Source organism: Pleurodeles waltl, chromosome 3_1, assembly GCF_031143425.1.
Source record: "Pleurodeles waltl isolate 20211129_DDA chromosome 3_1, aPleWal1.hap1.20221129, whole genome shotgun sequence".
NCBI lineage: Eukaryota > Metazoa > Chordata > Amphibia > Caudata > Salamandridae > Pleurodeles > Pleurodeles waltl.
The window spans coordinates 1,955,086,705-1,955,108,423 of NC_090440.1; the positions used below are offsets into that span (position 1 = coordinate 1,955,086,705).

A 21,719-nucleotide genomic window follows, 5' to 3' on the forward strand; every position below is an offset into this window, starting at 1 on the left:
CTGAGGCAGGCCCGGAAAAGCCCACTCTAGCCCAAGAAAGAGGTGATCCTAAGTCAAGAGTGCCATGGAAGCTATTCCTAAAGTTACAATCTAAAAGGGAAATACAGCGCTTGGTTAGTCGACCCCTCAGACCACAGCTGTTAAGCATATTCATTAACATTAAAAGAATAAGGAGTATTACCTCAAAGGACTTAGCTCTGGTTAGTTTTAACACCGTAGTAGGTGAAGAACTAACCTGGCTACTATTTGCTTCTGTGGAGATTATGAGCTTTGTGGAAAACTCTATATCTTCTTTGGCAGCGAATGGTGTCTGCCTCTGTGAGGGAACAGAGGACAGTTGGGAGGTTTCCAGGTTCCCAGGTACCGGTCAGAGAACAGGGTCTGGCAGGAGCTGATAGGAACGGGATGGGTCCCAAGAAAGAATAGCTACTATCACGTTTCAAAATTATAGACTCCCAAAAGTGAGAAATCGAAAATATTCCTATCCATCAGATTTTGATTAGCTTAGGAGTTGTAATGGGTATGTGAGACAGGGATATCTTCCCACGTGAGCGGTGTTGCACCACTTTGATGTTGTGCAAGGTTGCTATAGCTCAACAAAGAATGGGGGAGAAGCAGAGGATATTGATCAGGGCATCCACGGCAGAGTCATGTCTTGATCTGGAATGTACATGGGGTCAAGTCATTTTTGGAAGAGAAACACTACAATAGGTTTTGAACAATTACCCAGTGCTGTTCCTTCAGGAGACCTGGCTGTTGGAATGCCCAGCAGTAAAGGGGTTTGCTGAGGTAGAGCAAAGGGCTAAGGCCTCGATAAGAGGTAGAGCAGTGGGCAGTTTGTTAATACTGGTATCTGTCTGTCTGGAGAGGAAGGTAACTAAGCTCCAAACTTCCTGTGTGTGGGCTCTTGTGGGCCTAATCCACCTACTTCCTAATGAAGTGGAGCTAAATCAGATGATATGTGTTAATATATGTGTGTGTCCCAATATACCCCCTCTACCGGAATGTGAATTATGTAATTTGATTAATGATGTGAAAAAGTTGGTATTCGATTATCCAAATGCTTTGTGGTGGGAGGTGATTTTCATGAAAAATCACCTTTCAAGGAATTTGACGAGTCAACAAAAGATCTGTGGTCTGCATTAAACATTCCTGACTGTACATTTTCAGCAAGTGCGAGGGAGGGGGTGTTAAGGTCTTGGCCTGTCTCGCCCAGCTGAATTTGATCAATGTTAATGGCAGATGCAATGACGACATCCCTACGACTAGTACTTTTAAACATAGCAATAGTAATATGTCTATTGATTATGTCTTTGTTCCAATTCATCAGTTTTATTGGGTGAAAAAATTTAGAGTCCTTGATTTGGGGACAAGCGACCATCTACCTTGTAGCTTGGAGTTTAATGGCACTGTCCCATACTGTGCACACTTTGCTTTGTCCTCTGAGGTAGTTTACCACAAGAGAATGCGTGTTGTGATTACTGAAGATGCCCTGCAATCCCTTTTATCCATCGATTTCGAGCCTTTAGACTTGGAAAAAAGTATGGTTCTGATGGGGTGGGATTGTAGATAACAAAGCAAATACTATCTCATCTCAAATTGGCAATGAGGAACACTCACAAATCTAGAGGGACCAGAGTGAAGGGGAATAGCTGATTTGACAACAATTGTTGGGAGGGTAGACAAGTGGCTAACAGGAATAGCCGGCGTTTGAATCTTGATCCACAAAACACCAGCCTAAAAGAAGCCATGATGGCCTTTAAAAGTGCCTTTGAGATATGAAATTTTGCGTTTAAGGATTAGCATTGACCCTGGATGGCGGATGCCCGGCTTGAAGGTGAAAATTATGGAGACCCTTGGACAGTGTCCCTGCCGGCAAAGTCATAAGTACTCAGCGAGTCATCTCTTGCTGGACTGTTCACTCTTCTTTTGAGGAAAGTAGGAAGATTCTCTGCCCTGTTTTTATAAAATATTGGATTCAAACACAGGATGGGGGCCTTAATCTGATATGTGGCCTAAGGTTCCAGGGTACAGTTATTGGTACTGGCCAATTTTTGCAGAAAATTGTAACCTCCTATGCCAGGCCTCCTCTCAATTGATTCAGATTAACAATAGGATTTGTACTCACAGGTTTGGTATTGACTCTCTTTTACAGGATAGGCAGAACTAAAATACCTTAGGAGGTGGATGAAGGAAGGGATCTGGGGATGTGATAGTGGTTTTGCACTCTCCACTTCATAACGTGGTTGGCAAAATGAGACGTATGCTTTGGGCAATTTGCCACGTTTTCTAAATGCTGCTATTGGGTATGTGACTTGGGTTGGGTTGTATGTTGCACTTTGTACTGCTCCAGTGGTTTAAATGAACTGTTTGACTTGGGTAATAAAGCCTCCAAATACTTTTGATAGGTATGTGGTAATGGGCTGTAATCTTCTATTGAGTTTTTGTTCTTAAACATAGGTGGGTGTTGATCATGTTAGAAAGTAGGCTGAATGGGACCGCAAGGTTCATGGTAGTTTTGCCTTGCACTTTAATGTTCTACCTGCCTAAACGAGTTGTATTCCTTGGGAACTCAACATACTTTTGAAAGTTATTAAAGGGCTTAGTAATGTGTTTTGAACTCACTAAGATCTGTTCCTCTTAGATAGGTTAGTGTTGATCATGTAATGTACTAGATGTGTCGAGACTTTGAGAATTGAGAGAGCGTGGTTCTGCACATTGCACTTTATAATGTTTTATCTGCTTAAATGCGCTGTATGCCTTGGCTAATTATTGAGGTCTCAAATGATCTTAATGTATATGTGATAATGTTATGACCTTTGACTGAGTTTTAATGCAATGATATTCTAAATTGTATGTTTGTTTTCATTTTAGGTTAATGTAAGTGTTGGTGGATTAAATGTAATTAAGGGTTATGTATGAATGTTTACAATGTTTGTAATTGTGTATGTTAAATGATGTCTATGTAATATTTCTATAATAATTTATTTCTTAAAAATAGAGGATTTGACTGACTGTGTGGTATTCAATAATATTCAGTGTTTTATGCGTCACAAGCTTAGAAGTAATTTATGGCCACGTGTGCCTCTCTCATATACTATCAGAAGCTATCAACTCTTGGAGAGCCATGGTGTGGGGTAGAACTCAAAGCTACATTATGGGGATTTCAGTAACTGTGGGCAAGGTTTAAACAAGGGGATATTGAGCCTTCCTGTCAGTATAAACCTTTGGCAGGGTGGTAAGAATGCCATGGAATGGGTCATGTGATGAATGATTGTCAGAAACAGAGCCCCGAGCACGAGTCTGGTCACATGACCTCTATTGTTGTGAGACAGATCACATGAACCTCATTTTCATGGGGTGAGTCACAGAACTTGTGCCAGTAGGTCTGGTAGCATCACTTAAGTAGGGTGGATCACATCATCCTTCTGATTTGAGAATGGCCTGGGACTTACTGTTTTGTGGGACAAGCCAAGCAGTGCTTAATTTGTGCTTGTTGTTTCCGATGCTGAGCACCGGCACTTATTTTTGAGGGTCAGGGATAATTCTTCTGCCTCAAGCGTTGGCTGCGAGCAAAAGACATATATGGGAAAGGCAGAGGAAGGGAAAAACGAAAAAGCGGCACAAAGGGAGAAAGCTGCAGGCGTGAGCTGAAGGGGCAGGGGGTGGCTTTATATGGATTAAAGAGGCCCAGGATGGCTTCAGGATTACTCTGCCTCAGCGTTCTGTGTTCGCACATTTAATTGCAGCAGCTGCATGTTTAAGAGGGCTTAGGGCACCAGCACCTTTTCATTTACAAATTAAGCGCTGAAGCCAAGTAACACCTACCACTGCAGAACTGGGCGAGCAATTAGTTGTTGTTGTGATCACACTACCCTTTTGATATTTGGTTGGTCACATGACGTATTATTATTTTGTGAAAGGCCCCATTGACGTTTCTCTGGTTTTGCTATTCTCAGGAACAGTTTCCAAGTTTCCACATCTGGGAAGCAACACTGCGGAAACAGCAGCAGGAGCATTTGTGCTATTTTCGGTTCAGCACTGAAAGCGCTTTTCATTTCAGGATTCTACAGATTTACGGTCACGACCTTAAGCTATGTGATTCAAATCCCACACTCCGATTGGATAGCAGCCCAGAACTACCATGGCGTCATGGGCTACATAAAAACATTTACCCACAGCCGTGTGTCTGACGCTGTAAGAAGCATGTTAAAATATTTATTTCTCCTAGCTTGTACTGCCAATAATAATCGATCCTGCAGACGTTGTGAATGTGTTTATTGTACTGGACTGTGTTCGGAAATGAAATTGGATTGCCCATGTTCAAATCTCATATATCTTCAAGTTTTTGATAAGGCACTTTGACAAGAACATTGTGGCCCAGTTTCTTTTGAAATTAATTTGACAGGGAAATAGTTTTATAGAGTGCAGGAAATTTTGATTCCAGATATAATAGGTGAAGGTCCAACAGAGGAAATAGAAATAGAAAGGGCAGGCAGTTTTTATCCCAGGAGGACATCTTTAGAAATGCTAAGTCTTGGCAATGGTGAAGAATATTATCTACTCGCCAGGTCATATATTGGGTCTCAGAAATAAGAATCCATCCTCTGTTACAGTAAAGTGCCACAGCTTCACATCTGCTCTCATGATGGAGTCACATTGTGAAGCAGCCCTACGAACATGTGCGCCAAGGGCTGCATAGTTGCCCAGCATCCTGCACGGGAGAGCGCAAAGAATACACATTGGAATATAAAGTTTACACCTAAAGGTATTTTCCATATACACTGGCTGGAAGAAGATTTCACAGAACCTCCTGTGAGACAATCAAAACATAATTTGTTTCTATACTGGCAGTAGTTTAACTAATTATAAACCAAAAAAGGCGAATGAGAAATAGACATGTGTTCATTCATAGCCATGGCTGATCTGTGCTTCCCCCAAAAAATCTCCGTTATTTGTTATTTTTTTTCTTTGTTATTGAAGCAGATTGACTCCTTCCTGTGCTGTTCTCTACTGAACCCACATGTCGACCTAGGAATGCCTTGGCTAATACCGATCATTTTTTAAAAGAGTAATAGATCGTATTCTCTTGATTTGTTGGTCCTTTCTTCCCATCATATCTGTCACTGTGGGAGGTTTAAGTTTGTTTCTTCTTACTCTACTTAATTTAATAAAGGTACTAGTTCAGGTGTCCTCCATGTTTTGGGCACATTCCCATGATAAGTGTTAAGTTTCCATTAGGGTGCTGGGAGCCTGCCCATTATCTGCTAATTCTTCATTGCCATTATAATGATCTGAGATAAGTACCGCAAGTTGAAAAACAGCATCTATAAATTTGAAGTTTTCACTTTCCTGACATTACTACTGCATAAATAATTGTTAGTATCCGATTCAGAGACTGAGATATTGATGTTTAATTCCACAGCTCTCTCGTCAGGCACCTGGTACCTGTACGGCAAAGCTGCAGCGCCTTCAGCATAACTACCATAGTGGCAGCTCTGCAGAAGGCACAGAGGTCACCGCCTGCATGGTGAAGATCGCCAAGTTAGGCAGGAAGAGTGAGGAGGGCAGAGTCCATATCATATGATGATCAGGTTGGTCACCTACAAGGGCCTGCGTGACCTCCTATAACTCCACATCATTTTGTATCTCCAAAATAAACTGTGCCATGTGTGGAACACATGAAATAGATGATGTAGGTGACTAGTCTCTCCGCGGAGATATAAATAATGTCCTTTAAATACATACTTCCACTTTAGGTTTATTTCATATACAGCCAAGGAAACAACTACTGGGATCCATTTTCTAAGTGACGTCAACAGTAACAAGTTCTTTCTTTAATTAAAGGGCTTCTATGCATATAATTACATTGACGACAGGCCCTAATCCTCACATTGTGCTTCTTCTGTTGTGCCACTGCTAAATTTGTATTTGATATAATTTGCATGAAAATAACAATTTACTGCAATTTGAGAGACAGATAATGAGTAGCTTTAAAGAAAGTTGATCTCAATGGTAAGAGGTGCACAGTTTTTTTTTTGTATTTAAGGAATGAGAGCTACAGTAACTTACTAGTACCAGAGTGAAGGTGCCACACCTCCTTCAAACCCTGCTTTTATTCCTTGAGTGAGGACTGGTGCTATATATTGCTCGCATTGTTTTAATAGTCTGAGATGTCCAACATCTCCAACTGCTTTGTTATGGCTAGAGTTCTAATCAAACGACGAATTGAAGGAACCTGTAAAGAAATTGTAGTCTTACTTTCCTGTCTGTTTTCTCAGTAATCTTGGGTTCTTTAAGTATAGTGGGAGCCTAGTTTATTTGGGCTTCTGTTGATCTTATTTTGACTGAGCATACTTGCTGACAGTAATTTGCAAAAACGTTTAAAATTAAAGGCATGAAAACATGGCTGTGTCTAGAGACAAAGGTAAGTACTGATCAACGCTGATAGTAATGTACCCATGAATGTTGAGTATTATTGGGTAATTTAGCCTCCAGCTACAAATAAGGGATGAACACTGATACCTGTTCTTGTATTCTAGCCACTTCTAAGCGTTAGCATGCTCCTAAAACCAACACCAAAGAGCGGACTTAAATATCATAGTTTCAGTGGAAGTGAGGTTAGTGCAGCCTGGACTTTACATTTTTTATTACTGAATACTTGGACTAAACCCATCTTCTCATCATACAACCTTATGAATCAAGGACTGGCTTCTTGTCTTCAATCTTTCATGTGTTCACTTAAATCGTTTCACTACAGGAAACATAACCCTATCGTGACTAATGCCAGGGACCTATCTTCAGCCTGTAATGACCTCACGTACATGTTCTACATTACAATTTATCAGATTCATAACAGATCAATAGGTACCATTAACTAGACCTGGAAGGCCTGATTCCTCTGTGCCTTCTGGCCAGAGCCCTATTTCACCTCGTTACTCCAGAATAGACCTGGACACTGCACCCCCATATGAATCCACTAATCCGAAGCTCAATTGCTGTCACAGTCAACATTAACATGAGGTTTTGATTCTGATGTATGATTAAGTGTTCATGTATGATGAAGCATTAGTGACACACCAGTTGGAGCTGAAATCCATCCAGCATCATTTACACCTACAGAATAGTCAAGGTCACAACTGTGCAATAAACAGCACCAGCTATATGCTCTCAGTTCCTAACAAAATACTTATTTTAAGATTATTTGAGGGCTACTGCACGTGCGGCTTTGGTCATCCTTCTATTACGTCACAGAGACACTCTTGCTGCAATATCTATTGATTATCCAGCAGCAATACCATTTTACCAACGGAGTGTTCATTTCAACCGGGACTCCAGAGGTTTTTTCTACAATCTATTTGGTCTTCTCAGTGTATCACCACCCCAACAAGGTTTCCAAGTTGTAAACATTCTGTCAAAAGTTAAACTATATTTTTGCCCAAGGCCCAATAACTGCCACTCCTCTGTCAGCTAAGGACTTCACTGCATCGAGTTATTAGTCTTTTTGGGCTGCAACGTTTGACGATCTAGTCCACAGTATTCGACCAAGTACCATGGGAGTGCTCATATTTAGCTAGTGCCTCAGCAGCGTGGTATTATGCCAGACTATTGTTCTTTACTGCTTGATCCATGGATGAGACATCGATGGAACCAAGCCCATCAACCAGTACACACACATCATACTCAAAACTATGCCTTCTGGATGGCTCACATAAAGAATGGCTTTAGAAACTCAATTCAACCCATTAGTATCATGTAGTTGCCCAGAATAATACTCCCTATAGTAGTGCAAATAAATGTTCTACTTTTCCTGTACACACTCGCGAATATATACACACCTCAGTAAAGAATCACAGCCTTATGCATGACAACAGTCTCTTCCCACACAGGCCACAGTGCACACATATAAGCATCCAAATGACTGAGTGCAGCAAGGCCAAACCAATGGTGGCAGTGTACTACACCTGTCAAATAAAATAACAACCACAATCTTATATCAATAAATATTGCACATTTTGGATTTTCTTTATTGCTTTTGACTTTCTGATCTGTACAACTGCGTCCTGCATATTGAACCTAAACATAGGTTATAGTTTGCCTGGATTTATTGTTTTGTGTCTGCAATAATTCCAAATCTGTGTGCAGTTACTGTCTAGGAGTTAGGACATAATCTAATCCACACTAAAAGTTAAAGCCAAATATACCAAAGCAAATACTCTTCCCTTAAGGTATTTCATGTAGCAAACGCTTACAGACGTGTACAATGTTATTCTGACTGGTCGGGTTGTAGCTTTATTACTTGAAGATCGGCAAAAATAGCATATTGTCCGAAATTCAGTGTCACATGAGCATACATGGCAAATCACCGAAGAACATTCTTAGGGTAACAATATGTATAAAATGTGAAATTGGTTTTAATATATTCATTTTTTGATAGATCATCTTTCAAGTGACTTCAACATTGTTGTGTGTGTGTGTGCTCGTGTGGGAGGAGGCTGAGGGGGCGTAGCATACTGTTTAAAATATAATTCACACTGTATACGAAATGTCGAGTTGAATATGGGGCTTGGATGGATCACACAACTCTCCTGAGAGTTTTCCAGGCACCAGGCTGCGTTGAATAAACATACGACAGACCTATTCCCATGAAAAAGATAAATAAATCAGCCCCTAATCTATGATTTTATGGATGCATTGTTTTTATTTGTGGAACTTTGGCTCATTTTTCCTGTTTTCTTCAACTTGATCGTAATTTAAAATGAAATTTACTCTGACCTTTAAATAGAAACAACGATAATATAATGTACAGTAACATGCAAAACATTATGTCAATTATTTTTGTATCTGAGCTTTTTGTGAGCACAAAGTATGGACGTGATACCCTTTAATATAGATACTATTTCTCCGAGACATCCGGTCTAGATGGACAAGCAGTTTCTCCTCCTCCAGACGGCATGTTTAATTCCCTAGAAATGGCAGCAGACCTACTGTCCAGTAGGAGATATTATGGTTAGAGCTCTCTATATGAATTTACATTTTGTGTTAGGTGGTTGATCCTGGGCACATTATGGTTAATGATGGTGACAGTGCTAATCAGTGCCTTAAATGGAAAAATAGAAGTGCAGGTACTCTGTGCCAGAGTACCTGCTTGTTTCCGAGAAGTGCTGGTACTCTCCAATTAAAAGTATTACGTTTTTCTTGAGATATGCCGGTACTCTCCCTCTCAAAATAAAAAAGTGCCGGTACTCAGTACCGGACAGTACCGGCCCATTTAAAGCACTGGTGCTAATGATAGATAAGCACGGAGAAATGAGATGCAAGTCTGGGCAAATTATCGTTGAACATAGTCAAATATTTCTGAGCCCGATGGTTGAGTCTGGGTAGATGAATGTCGAGCTTAAGGATTTGAGGCCTGAGTTTGAGCCTGCATAGGTAGAACCTGGAGCATATCATGCTTATAATTTCTGTGCCCATGGCATTTCATAACTGCACAGTTAATAATGCTCGTGTTTTAAAACTTTTTGGGTAATATTTTCTATTTAGAGAACCTTATACTTTAGCTGACAAAGTACTTCCTATGATGTGATAGGTGCCGAATTCACATGGCACCACTTCATGTGATAGCACCAGAGTTTCCAGTCATATGATGTCACATCCTGTGATGTCATCAGGGTCAAAGGGTGTGTGATGTCACTTCTGATACACCTGACATTTTGATGAATGAACAACATTGGGAACAACCAGTATTTTTACACTCTTTCTGAAAGACAAAGGTATCTAAGGCTGCTTTATCATGGTTGCAGGACAGAAATGAAAGGACCACCAAAAGATGTGGAGCTGGGTTTTGACATACATATACCAACCGTACAACTAAAGAACTAATCTTTCGAGCAGAAGGACAGACATGAACATTGAAACATATGGGAGTGGAGATAATCCTGCTTAACTGCAGCGGGTGAGAAGTAGACCTAAAAGAGACCAACAAAACCACCTGCAAGTGTCTGGACAGGATAAATCATCACACGCTAAGGCTCTGTTTGTGAGACAAGGAGTCAGTTTTGATCAACTGCAATTCTGAGGGCCTGTGTAGCCGCCCTCTTGTAGAGCATATACCAGCAAAGAAATATATAGAAAAAAAGGAAAATAACTAAATAACCAGGTAACCAATTAACTTGCCAATACATGGTTAGTGCAGCTATGTGGTGTGTGGTTGCAATTGCTGGAACTTCATGCAGCGCACATCTCTGCGGGTCCCACCACCCATCAGTGTCCAGTGGGGCCCCCATCACAAGAGGGGGACAGAGGTTGTTGGGTGGGTGGCTTAGCCCGGGGGGAGGTCGCCAGGGAGGTCATGCAGGTGGGACCCACAACCAGCATAGTCTGGATGACTGCAGTTGTGGGGGGCTCCTCCCTCTTGTCGTCCCACAAATCCTTCAGGGCACGTGTAACAGCTTTGTAAGTTAAGAATTGGCCAGCAGTTAAGCCCGTCTGTTCTATTAAATCCCAAAAAGGTACCAGCATCCCCCCTTGGTAACAGTCTCCCACAGTCTTAATCCCTGCCTCTGTCCAAGGTGTTAGTTGTCCGGAAGTGAAGGAGGTACAGGGTTCGTCATGCGGTAGTCCAACAGGGTTAGGGCTGGGGCATAGAGGTCAGTCGTGCAAGGGCTCTGCACCAAGCAGCCATGGCCGTGGACCCCAATATGTTTGGTTTGATGGGTATCTGCCTCCCACGGAGCAGTCAGACCAGGAACCCCTCCCCATTCAGTCTCTCAATCTAAGGTAGTCGCTGATAAGTCTCACCCATTTAGCCATTGTGCTGGCCATTGAAGTTGGACCGCAAGGTTGTATAGCTCAAAGTCGGGGGCTGTGAGTCCTCCCCATTCAGGAGGTAGGCAGAGGGTTCCTAGCGTTACCCAGTGGCATCCCCTGTCCACACCAACTCTCACAATAACGTGTCAGAATGTGCACCAGCAGGTTGATAAAATAGTAAAGGAGTCTGGGGAGCATCACCATCTTAGAAAGTGTGAACCTGGCCATGGTGGGCAGCTTCAACGAGTGCCAGAGAGCCACAGCAGCCTTCACTGCACGGTATACTCCGCCCAAATTACCCTCTCTGAAGTATCTCAGATCATGGTAAATCTGAATACCCAGATATTGAAATGTCCGTGGGGCCCAGTGGACATCCGCCGGGCCCTTCAAGCATCGGGAACACGCACGTCTTCCTTCTGTTGAGCTGTAGGCCCGAGTGTCTACCAAAGTCCTCCAGCATCCGGAGCACCTGGGATAGCACGGCATCCCCATTCCTTACATATATAAGGAGGTCGTCTGTGTAAAGGGAGATGATGTGCAGAACCCCTCCTCTAATTATGCCCCACTCCCGACTCATGGCCCTGAAACTCTTTGCTAATGGTTCTATGGCTTTAGCGAATAGTATGGGTGAGAGCGGGCAGCCCTGTCTGGACCTCTATATATATTGTAGCTGCTGGATATCGTTCACCCGGGCTTGACCCTTGCTGTGGGGTGAGTGTAAAGTAAATTAACCCATCTCCCCCAGTTGGGGCCTATGCCCATTTGTAGCATTACAGGTAATCCCATCGTACTGTGTCAAAGGCCTTTTCTAGGTCCACCAATACTATCATTGCTGTTGGGTCAGGTGTGTACCGTTCATTGTACAGTAGCGTGCATAGCCGCCGTAGATTGTGTGCTGTGTTCCGTGCTGGGATGAACCTATTCTGGTCATCATTAATAAGGTTCCGCATTTGTGGGAGCAATCTATTCGCAAGCACTTTGCTGAAAGATCGGTGTTCAGCATTGAAAGTGGGTGGAAGTCAGCGACAGTCGCCTCGTCCTGTTTCCCCTTATGAAGAGGTATCACCAAGGCTTTCCTAGTTGGGGGCAGCAACTCTCCCTTCTCATATGCCTCCGTGAACATTTCCACAAGTTGTGGTGACAGGGTTACTATGAATCTTTGATAAAATTCTGGGGGAGACCGTCCAACATGGGGGTTTTCCCCGTTGCCAGAGCTTTGATAGCGGTCTGCACCTCCATATGCTCGCCCTCCAGCAGTGGGAGTGTTCTCAAGTGCATGCCCTTCGGGTAATTGTGGAGTATGTCCACATCCACAGGTGGAGGCTTACTATAAAGGACCATATAGTAAGATCGGAACTCATGATTAATGTGTGTCAGGGAGTACAATGGATTCCTGTCCCTGGACTTCAGGTGAGTGATCGGCGTGCCCCCGCTTTCCGGCTTAATCAACCAGGCTAGTAGCCTCCCTGCCCTGTCATCCGCCTTGTGTATCTTGTTCGTTTATACTTTGTAATCGTGACATTGAAGGCGCCCTAATGCCTCATTGTGGGCTTCCCGTGTTTCTAAGAGCCTCAGGGTAAGTCCTCAGCTCTGATTCTCACCTACGCTGGGCTGTCTCTATGTGGAGGGTGTCAGCTTCCAGCTCCCTCCGAATCCCCACTGTTTGTCCCAAGCAATGGCCCCTGACCACTACTTTCAATGCCTCCCACTGCACCCTCCTAGTAGAGACTGTCCCTGAGTTCAATGTAACATAGTCCATCAGCTTGACTGTTGAGGCGCTCCGGAAGACCTAGTCTTCTGTAGCTCTAGGATACAGGTGCCACATCAAGATCAGTGGGGGTTTCTCCAATGTCTGCATCATTAGTAGTAAAGGGCTTTGGTTGGACACTGTGCAGCCCAAGTAGTGTGAATGCACAAAGGCGCAAATGAGGCCAGCAGAGCAGATCATATGGTCAATCCTGGTGTGTATTTGATAAATTAGGGAGTAGTATGAGAATTCCTGTGGAAGGGATGTTGGGTCCGCCAAATGTCCTCCATGTCCCAGTTACCTCTCCACTGTGTCAGTCCTCTTGCCACCCTGAGTGCTGCCGCCCCCTGCACTAGGGGGGTGGAGCAGTCCAAGTCTGAGACGCTATTGTTGACCCCGCCCCCAGGAGATAGGGGCCATCCGGGTATTGAACCAACCGGGCAGACAGTGTATGTAGGAAGGCAACCTGGTCCTTTTTGGGGGTGTATACACTCCCCAGCACCATTAGTCATCTGTACAAGTGGCAAACAGTTGCCCCCAGCAGCGTTTATGGAGACGGTCAGCCTCCACCTTAGTGAGGTGGGACTCCTGTAACATAGCAATGTGGACCTCTCTACTCTTCATGTATGTCAATATTCTATGGCACCTTGACGCGATGCCCACCCTCTGTATGTTCAAGGACATCAATTCGAGATTAGTATCATTGTTCAGCATGAGTGTATTATGTCTCTTGTCGGGGTCTCTGATCCCCCCTCATATCCACCCTGAACCCAATCCCACACACCAATCAAGTATTTGGGCATCAATGATAACAACACAATCCCAACCCCAACTCCCTGTGGCAGTTCGGCAACGGGCAACCACCCAAACCTGTAATGTCAGTCTGTGGCAATTCATCATCATCGCCCTGCTGGAGCCGTCCAAGGGCAAGGGGGGTGGGGTGAGTTTGCAGTATGATGTCTTTAGGTCATCGATTTTCAATGGTGTTCGGACCAGCCCTGACCCATATTTGAGTTTCCACTCCCGGTCTAAGAGGACCCTACAATGTTGAGGGGTGTCATCCACTAGAGAATGTCCTCTGCTGTTTGGGGCGTCACATGCGGGAGATCTTCAAGCACATTAGCAACCAATTCTAGGTCAGATGTGCCTTCCATCTTATGAGCGTAGGTGTGGTCATTTTTGTCTTTATCAGATGCGACGAACTCAGTCATGGATGCCGCAGCCCTGATCACTGCTCGTTTTCCCTGGCTTGCTTCCATTTGTGTTGGCCTCACCACTCTTTCATTGTGAGTCGTGTCCCTGGAGCAGTGTCCCTTTCTCTGGCATCTAGGTGTGGTGAGCACATTCGATCCTCAGTTGTTTTTCCCACTTTTATACATTTAAAGCTAGGCCCATGCCTCTTCAGGGCTCAGGCAGAAACGCGTGAGGCAGTCCCATATTATCTTTGATTTTGAGGGAAATAACTGGGCATAACGGATTCCTTCTGTTCGTAAGGACCTCTTCACCTCAATGTAGGATGCCCTTTTTGCTTGCACTGCTGCTGTGTAGTCCGGGAACATGTTGACTCTGCTGTTCTCTACCTCAAAGGGGCCTGCTTCGCGTGCTCTCTGCAGTAATAGGCCCAGTCCTTTTAGTGTAATAGCTTGGCAATGAACAGCCTGGGGGCCTTAATGGCACAGGAGCTCTGGCCAGGACTCTGTGCGCTCTTTCCATTGTGAAGAATGGCATGAGTTGTTGTTTGCCCATAAGCGATTTCATCAAGTGCTCCAGGTAGGCCATCATGTCTGTGCCCTCGAACCCCTCTGGGAGCCCTATGATACGTCCTTGTTTCGCTGGCTTCAGCCCTCCGCATCTTCTGCGCGGTGTTCTAACCGGTGTACTCTGTCTGTGAGGTGGGCAAGTTGGGTTTGTTGCGCATGGTGCGATGTTCCCAGTTCGTTCAGGTCTTCCTCCGTGTTTTTCACCCTTTCAGTCAATTATTGGTGGTCACTTCTCAGGAGGCCCAGCTCAGTCGACACTTTCCCGATCTCCTGTTGGAGGGTATTCTTAGAGTCCTTGATCGCCTCCAATATCTTCTGAAATGTGTCATGCATTTGGGCTGGTTGGGTCGCCATCCGCTGCTTTGGTGCCCTGGCTCTTTGCTCATTTTCTGGGCTAAACACCCACGATCCCTGCAGTTTAGGATGCTGTTTCCCCATTAGGATCTCTCTCCAGGCCTTAACTGTTCCAAGTCCTTTTATCCATGCACCAGTCCGGTGAGGTCCTCTTGCCACCAACGTTGGTCCCCCCTCTTCTGTTGGGGGCTCCCGGTATCCAACCGGTTGCTCAGCTTCCCCACAGTCCGGAGCCTCCGAGGTAGTTCCGGGCCCTCCGTCTATGTGTCTTCACAGCCATCCCCGGCCACCTGGTAGTCCTCACCTCCTCTCACTCGTATGCCTACAGATGGATGGGTAACCCTTTCTTACCAGGTGGTCTTCCCCACCCCTGGTCTCCACAGGCTCCCTATGGGGCCCCCCAATCATGCCAGCACCTCTGAGCCCAACGCCCCACGCTCTCTCTCCTGTAGCCTCAGTGCAGCCTCCAGGCATGCCTCAGCAGGCTAGGTCCCTCTGTTTTCAGCTCCCTTCACAGGGCTGCTATGGCTTCACTGCCTACATCTAGTAGGCACGCCTACCTGTGTCTTCGCTCACCCCTGGGTTGGGCGCCGGGTTTGCGGTGAAGGTGGCACCTTTCTTAGGTGTCCTTCCTGTTATACCTCACTAGCTGTGTGTCGTTCCCAGCAAGCCTCCCCAGCTGCTTAGCGAAGGCCTCTCGTCCCTGTGCAGTCCCTGTTTCGCAGTGTCACCGCGGGGACGTGGTGGAGAAGGGGAGGGAAGGCCACTGCCTCCTAAGCTTGTGCAATTCCTCTCACCTCTTGTCTGTGTCGCTCCACTCCACCAGTGTTCCCCAGAGGCAAGGTGCTTTTTTGCTCCTTTTGGGGGTTCCAAGTGGTGGGGTCCCAAAAAAGCAATTATAAAAGAGGCTACCAGCCAAAGTAAGATGATTTTTTTGTAAAAGGGTTTTTACAATCTAAGGTTTGGAGGACATGCTTGACAAAAATCATTAGGATACATCAGCTGGAAAAGAAGCCAAACAATGTGGGATTTGGTGGAAACATGCTAATACTGCATGCTATGCTTCTTTACAGCTCAGTGCAACTGAATAAGAGGTATATACTGCACACAACATACACCCTATCTTGGGGTAATGGTATTTACAGGGTGTGATAAATACACTCCATGTTACACACTATCGGGAATTGTGCCTAAATTGGGTTAAGCATGAAGCAATAGCCTCATGGAAATAACAGTAATGCGCACCCACATTCCAATAATGCACATTTGGCTTTCAAGGCAGGAGGCTCTCATAAACCAAGGGACATTGATGGTGCCACCCAAAGATAATTTAGATTTAAGACTAGAAACTTAGTCCAGAGTTCGGAAATACAGTTGTTAAAATCCAAGCTGATCTCCACTTTTGTTTTGAGTGACAAAGCTGCTAAGCTTTTGTGAACAAAATTACAACAACCCTATTCCAGAGTCAAACATTATCAGTCTGACCGGACGCCTAACTACCTTATTACACCTAGAATTTCTAGGTTGGACAAACGGTTTCAAGAGGCCTTCAGCACGACACTCACTACCCACATGCTACATCCACTGAGGTAATTTACCTTGCAGGAGCAGAGAAACATTTAAAATAGGTTTGACCCAATAAGTTGGCAAAAGGACTGGACGGCCCTTTAAGATACACAACTAAACAACTACTGTGTAAACCAGAGTATATGACAACCAAGTTGAAAGTATTGCCACGAGGGCAAGAGAAAGCAACACAGCAGATGATTGTTTCTAAACCACTCCCAACACTGTCCTTGTGATCAGCATGGAGACCTTGTAGCCATCAAGGCTACAGTAATGTCAGTTGCAGATCCATTCATAATCTAGAACTCAGTCACTGTTTAAAAGTCCACCCATTTTCTGACAACCTTCTAATAACCATCTAGACAGTGGAGCGCCGTGTTTCGAAGATTGATTAATAGACCAGTGATAAAACCAAAGACAACAGTAGCTGCCATTGGGTGGGTGGGTAAGAGATAATTCAGCCTCAGTCACTGTGAAAAATAAAGGTCGAGCAATACTGGATCAGATTAAAGTTTGAGGCTCATCAAAAAATTGAATAGTAGCCCACATGGTGGAAGACAAAGAATCCACAAGAGCCACAGGATACTAAAGTCATGTTTTTGGCTCAGATGGAAAAGGGTCAGCCATATGTTCCAGATGCCCCACCTAGGTCCTCCTGATGAGTTCTCTGACTTGTGCAAGCCTCTGTTTGTGCATGGATCAACATTGCAAGTGATATGGACTTTATCACTCCCAATATTAGGTTTACTATACTTTGAATCCCATGTTGGACTTCTGCAAATTAAACCTGCCAGCAATTGGCATAGGGAAAATACCTACTAATTACCGGAACATAAATGGATTTTTGTGTGGTAAGTGTCGAAATCTGCATGTTATTACCCATTACTGGGAAACATATTAAGTGTCATTTACCATTATAAGAGAATTCTAACTCATACGTAACTGGATTAAATCCGCTGTCATAAATACTGCACCCTTCCAGTCCACTCATGATAAAGGCCTTAGCTGCGTGGATGGAGACTGGTGCTGCGGAGTACAAATGGACTTGCATTCAGAGCACATTTTGCACAACACTTCCAAGCTATGGATGCAAATCTGCTCTCAAATGTCAAATTAAAACCTGGGGAAAACATAGCATACAGTAGTAAAATCTTGATTCCTGACTGTGACGAGGAAATAGCAGATAGCAGTGCACTGACATAGAATAACAGGAAAATGAAAACATCAAATGATATAAAAGGAGGGGATAAGGAGTTCAGGCCTGCACTACCCTTCAAAGACACGGATTACAAGTTGTGTGGAATACACTGGGGTATTAACCACACCTGGTAAATACCATTACCACTAGATGGGATATTTCCTGGGTGTGATAAATGCATCCGACTCTGAGTTTTCAACTTGGAAATGAGGCGCAGCATGCAGAATCAGTGTTTACTCTACTGAATCCCACGTTTTCATTTATTTTTTTATTTGTAAAGGGAAAAAAGTGAAGAATGTGATAATTATCACAGATCTCGAAATTCCAGTCTCTTTACAAATGCATGTGTGCACACGGACCCTAACTGCACCCTGAACTTGATAGAAACACAAGTGAACAGAAAGTAGAGAAACAAAAGTCACAGAAATTAAATATCAGTTAAAGTTAGAAGAGTTGACCAGCACCATCCAGGTGCATTCATCATTTTAAATGGTGCTGTACGTTTGCACTCCTAAGTGGCTTTTCAATATGTTTCTCTTAACCCCATGAGCCTCTCGCTCACGCTTTTTAAAGTTTATTTAGCAGTTATGTAAAGTAGTGTGTATCACCTTTTAGTTATGTCAGAGAGCTGAAAAAGATAATAACTGCATCTTAATAGACAGGAGTAGGAAGTTAGAGTCCAACCTCTGAGGGTGAGTAATCCGGTCTGGTGAATTTCGAATGCAAAAACAACAAGGTGATGGATGGAATGCATAAATTAATCTCAGTCACTGTCAATCTCTCGGGCTGCATCCCAAGCCATCAATGTTTGCCCACCATGCCACCTCAGGTTGGACCCAGCCATATGCAAATCAATCATGACCCTGTTCCTCATGGGAACAGTCCATCCTGAACTGCCAGGTTAGGTCCTCCCTGGACTGGAACACAAGCAACCTAAGACCGGTTTCACCCTACTTGGAGCTCTTCAGCCAGGTATAGCTTGGTTCCAGTGGCACAGTGAGCCTGGGACCCTCGCCTCAGCATACCAGGCGCACTTAGGGCATCAGATGCCAAAACAACAAGGTGATGGATGGAATGCTTGCATTAATCCCAGCCAAATTCCAAAGGCAACCACTGTCCTCTGCTGACTTCAACAAAAAAACAGTATCTGAAAACTTTTGGATTTCAAGAAGTTACTGAATTGCATTGACTTAGGCTTGTATCACAAGGTTAGCTAGGGGTATTCCAAAACATGGGTTCTAGTAAACCCAATGATCTGCCTCCCTGTCTCATCCTCTTGAAAGATCATCGGTTGAACCGATGGACAGTCACTGATAAAAGTTCTCTTATTGGGAGACAGTGCAGGGGTGCTTTGTGCTGGTTTTCAGTGCCATTGTCCCATTATGGTTTATGAACCATGTACAAATCATTGCATTTCATCTACTGTGAGATAATGAAGTGCTCTAAGCCCAAGTTGGGGCACATTCTGGTTGCTTGTTTCTGAAGTCCTTGGAGCATGGCAATGAGTTTCATAGTGAAACCAGCAATAGTCCTGCAGCCAACCACCTGCCAGACAGCTGCAAACACCAAGAAGTTATCATTAGAAACCCCGTAGAGGACAAAGGAAGAGAAAAGGATCATTGCATGAACCTACAAAGTCGCAACAAGATTTAGTCATCAATATTTCTTCTGTCACACTCACTTCACATCAGATAGCAGTGCTGAACAAAAGATTATCTTTTGTTTCAACATACCAGACTAATTTATTGGAATCTGAAGTAGTCTTGTTTAAATTTATAAGAAAGTTACGCTTACGCCATCTTTTTTACAATGTCTTGCCGCCTGTTTGAGAGGGGGGGGGACAGAACCCCCAAACCAAGAATTCATACAGAAATCTACTTTTGTTTCCCCTATTTCTCACAAGAGTTTGGATATTTTTGAGACTCTGGTGAAAAAAAGATTTGAGTCAATTGAACTTTAGATTGAAGCAACATGATAATTTGACTTCCAGTGAATTTAGGATTCTGAAGTTACTTTCTATGAATCAGGCATTAACATTCCAGAAGGCTGACTAAGGGGGTCCATTGGTTGTGATGGACACCAGTTATTACAGGAGTAAAGTACATGAGCACATGTCAGATGAGGAGACGTACATGCAGATGGATCAAGATCCCACTCCTATTTTGATGAGAACTTTGACTATGCTTTTGGAGAAGGCTTTGGATTTATCTTGGATTAGTGACAATACAAAAACATTTCTGACTACTGAATTTCCACGCAGGCCAAAGCTTTACATGTTACCACGCAGGCCAAAGCTTTACATGTTACCCAAAATTCACAAACATGCCACTGATCTGCCATTTAGAGCTGTTGTGTCTGGTTGTGGGTCACTCCATAAACCTTTGGCAAAGTATTTAGGTACATTTCTACAACCGTTCATCCAACATTGGCAGACCTACATCAAAAACACAACTGACTTCCTCAGAAAATTGCAGAACATGATATTGAAGACTGAGGTCTCTCCACTGTTGTGTATGATTGGTGTGACTGCAATTTAAACCTCTATCTCACATCAAAAAGGTATAGAAGCAGTAGAATGGGCTTTTCTCCAAATGCCGGGCATTCGATCTAACAAAGTGTTCGGATTGGAGGTGCTCCACTTCTGCCTATATCATAGCTATTTTAAACACGAAGATCGATTCTATTCGCAGAGGACAGGAACCTCCATGGGTTTTTCTGGAGCTCCGCCATACGCCAATATGTTTATGGCTAAATTTGTGGCAGAATTCATCCTGAATGCAAAAGTTTGGAGTGAAAACCTGTTGATGTTTGTGCATTACATAAATGATGTCTTTCTCATTTGGCATGGCTCTAAAGAGGCATTAGAAGACTCCATAGCTGGTTCGAACTTCTTTTACTCACACAATCAGCAATAAGTGTATAGCATTTCTGGATGTGTGGATTACTGTGGAGTTGAACAGGAGATCAACCAGTATTTTCCGGTAACCTACTGACCATAATAATGCTCTGTTTTTCAATAGCTTCCACCCAACATCTTTGAGGAATCATCTACTATACTCTCAGTTCACCCGAATTAAAAAGATCACTTCTGACATGAAAAAATGCACAGAATCCCTGGCAGCATATAGATCGGACTTTCAAGCAAGGGGTTACCCTACCAGATTGTTGCATAATTTGATCGGAAAAGCTGGGTCCCTAGATCATCAAGCCTTACTACAAAAACTGTATGAGCCAACATTTTTAACATTTTTGTGTCTAAATTGTCTACTGTGTCATACAGAATTAAAAGGTTGCTTTGTCAACAATGGGACATCCTACAACCAGAACCACATTTTAAGAGCATTTTTTAAGACAGACCTGTGTTTGCCTATATAAGATCGAAAAACCTTAAAGAACTGTTGTCTTCTGCTCCTCCAAATGGCATGGGACTAAAAAATGTCAGAACTCTGTGCATTGTAACAATGTAATTACAGATAGCACTATTAACCCTCCAGTGACAGGCAAAGACATGGAAATCTGCCATTCAACTGATTGCAATTTGTCTGGTTTGATTTACTGCATTAATTGTCCTTGCGGATTAACCTATATTGGCAAGACAGAAAGGAAGATCAAAACTTGGACATCTGAGCACAAAAGCATGATTCATACTAAGAATATGAATTCTAACCTTGCAGCGCATTGGGTTGAGTTTAAATATAACATAGTTCAGCTTCGCTTCCTAGTCATTGAAGTAGCACGTCCCAACCGAGAAGTGGACATCAATAAACTGTAATTACAACATGAAGCTTTCTGGATTCAACATTTTGATACTTTGACCCTGAAGGGTCTTAATCATAAGCTTGAATTCACATGTTTTCTGTGACTCTGTCCATGGGATGTATGAGTGTTCCAGCTAGTAGGCAGTTTTGGATTTTTCCTTTTAAGCATTCTCTGTCCATTCCACACACAATATTGCACACTGATGAGATCCTTTACACGCAGGCAGTTGGGGCCATCCATATGTAGACATTACACTGACATAATTAAAAATAATTTTATGTGTACTTTGCAACAGCTGTCATGATGAATCATTCATGAAAATGTGGAAACTGTTTAAGTGATGCAATTGATATTATCCTAAACAACCTTCCACATCTTTAGTCACAGTGTGGACATACGATGGTAAGATGAGTTTTGCACTAAAAAGATTTCTTAAAAGAATTCCTAGGTTCCATACTTTTCATAAGGTCAATGGGGCTGGAGGGAATCTAAGGCCTGATGACCAGACAAAGGGAAGTGGATTGGG

The 21,719-nt window shown here is 43.5% G+C and overlaps 1 protein-coding gene across 2 annotated transcripts in view; it reads left to right on the forward strand.

Moving 5' to 3' along the window:
* SPECC1 (sperm antigen with calponin homology and coiled-coil domains 1) overlaps positions 1-21,719 on the forward strand; it is a 956,149-nt gene that overhangs the window by 19,892 nt on the left and 914,538 nt on the right. The window lies entirely within an intron of this gene.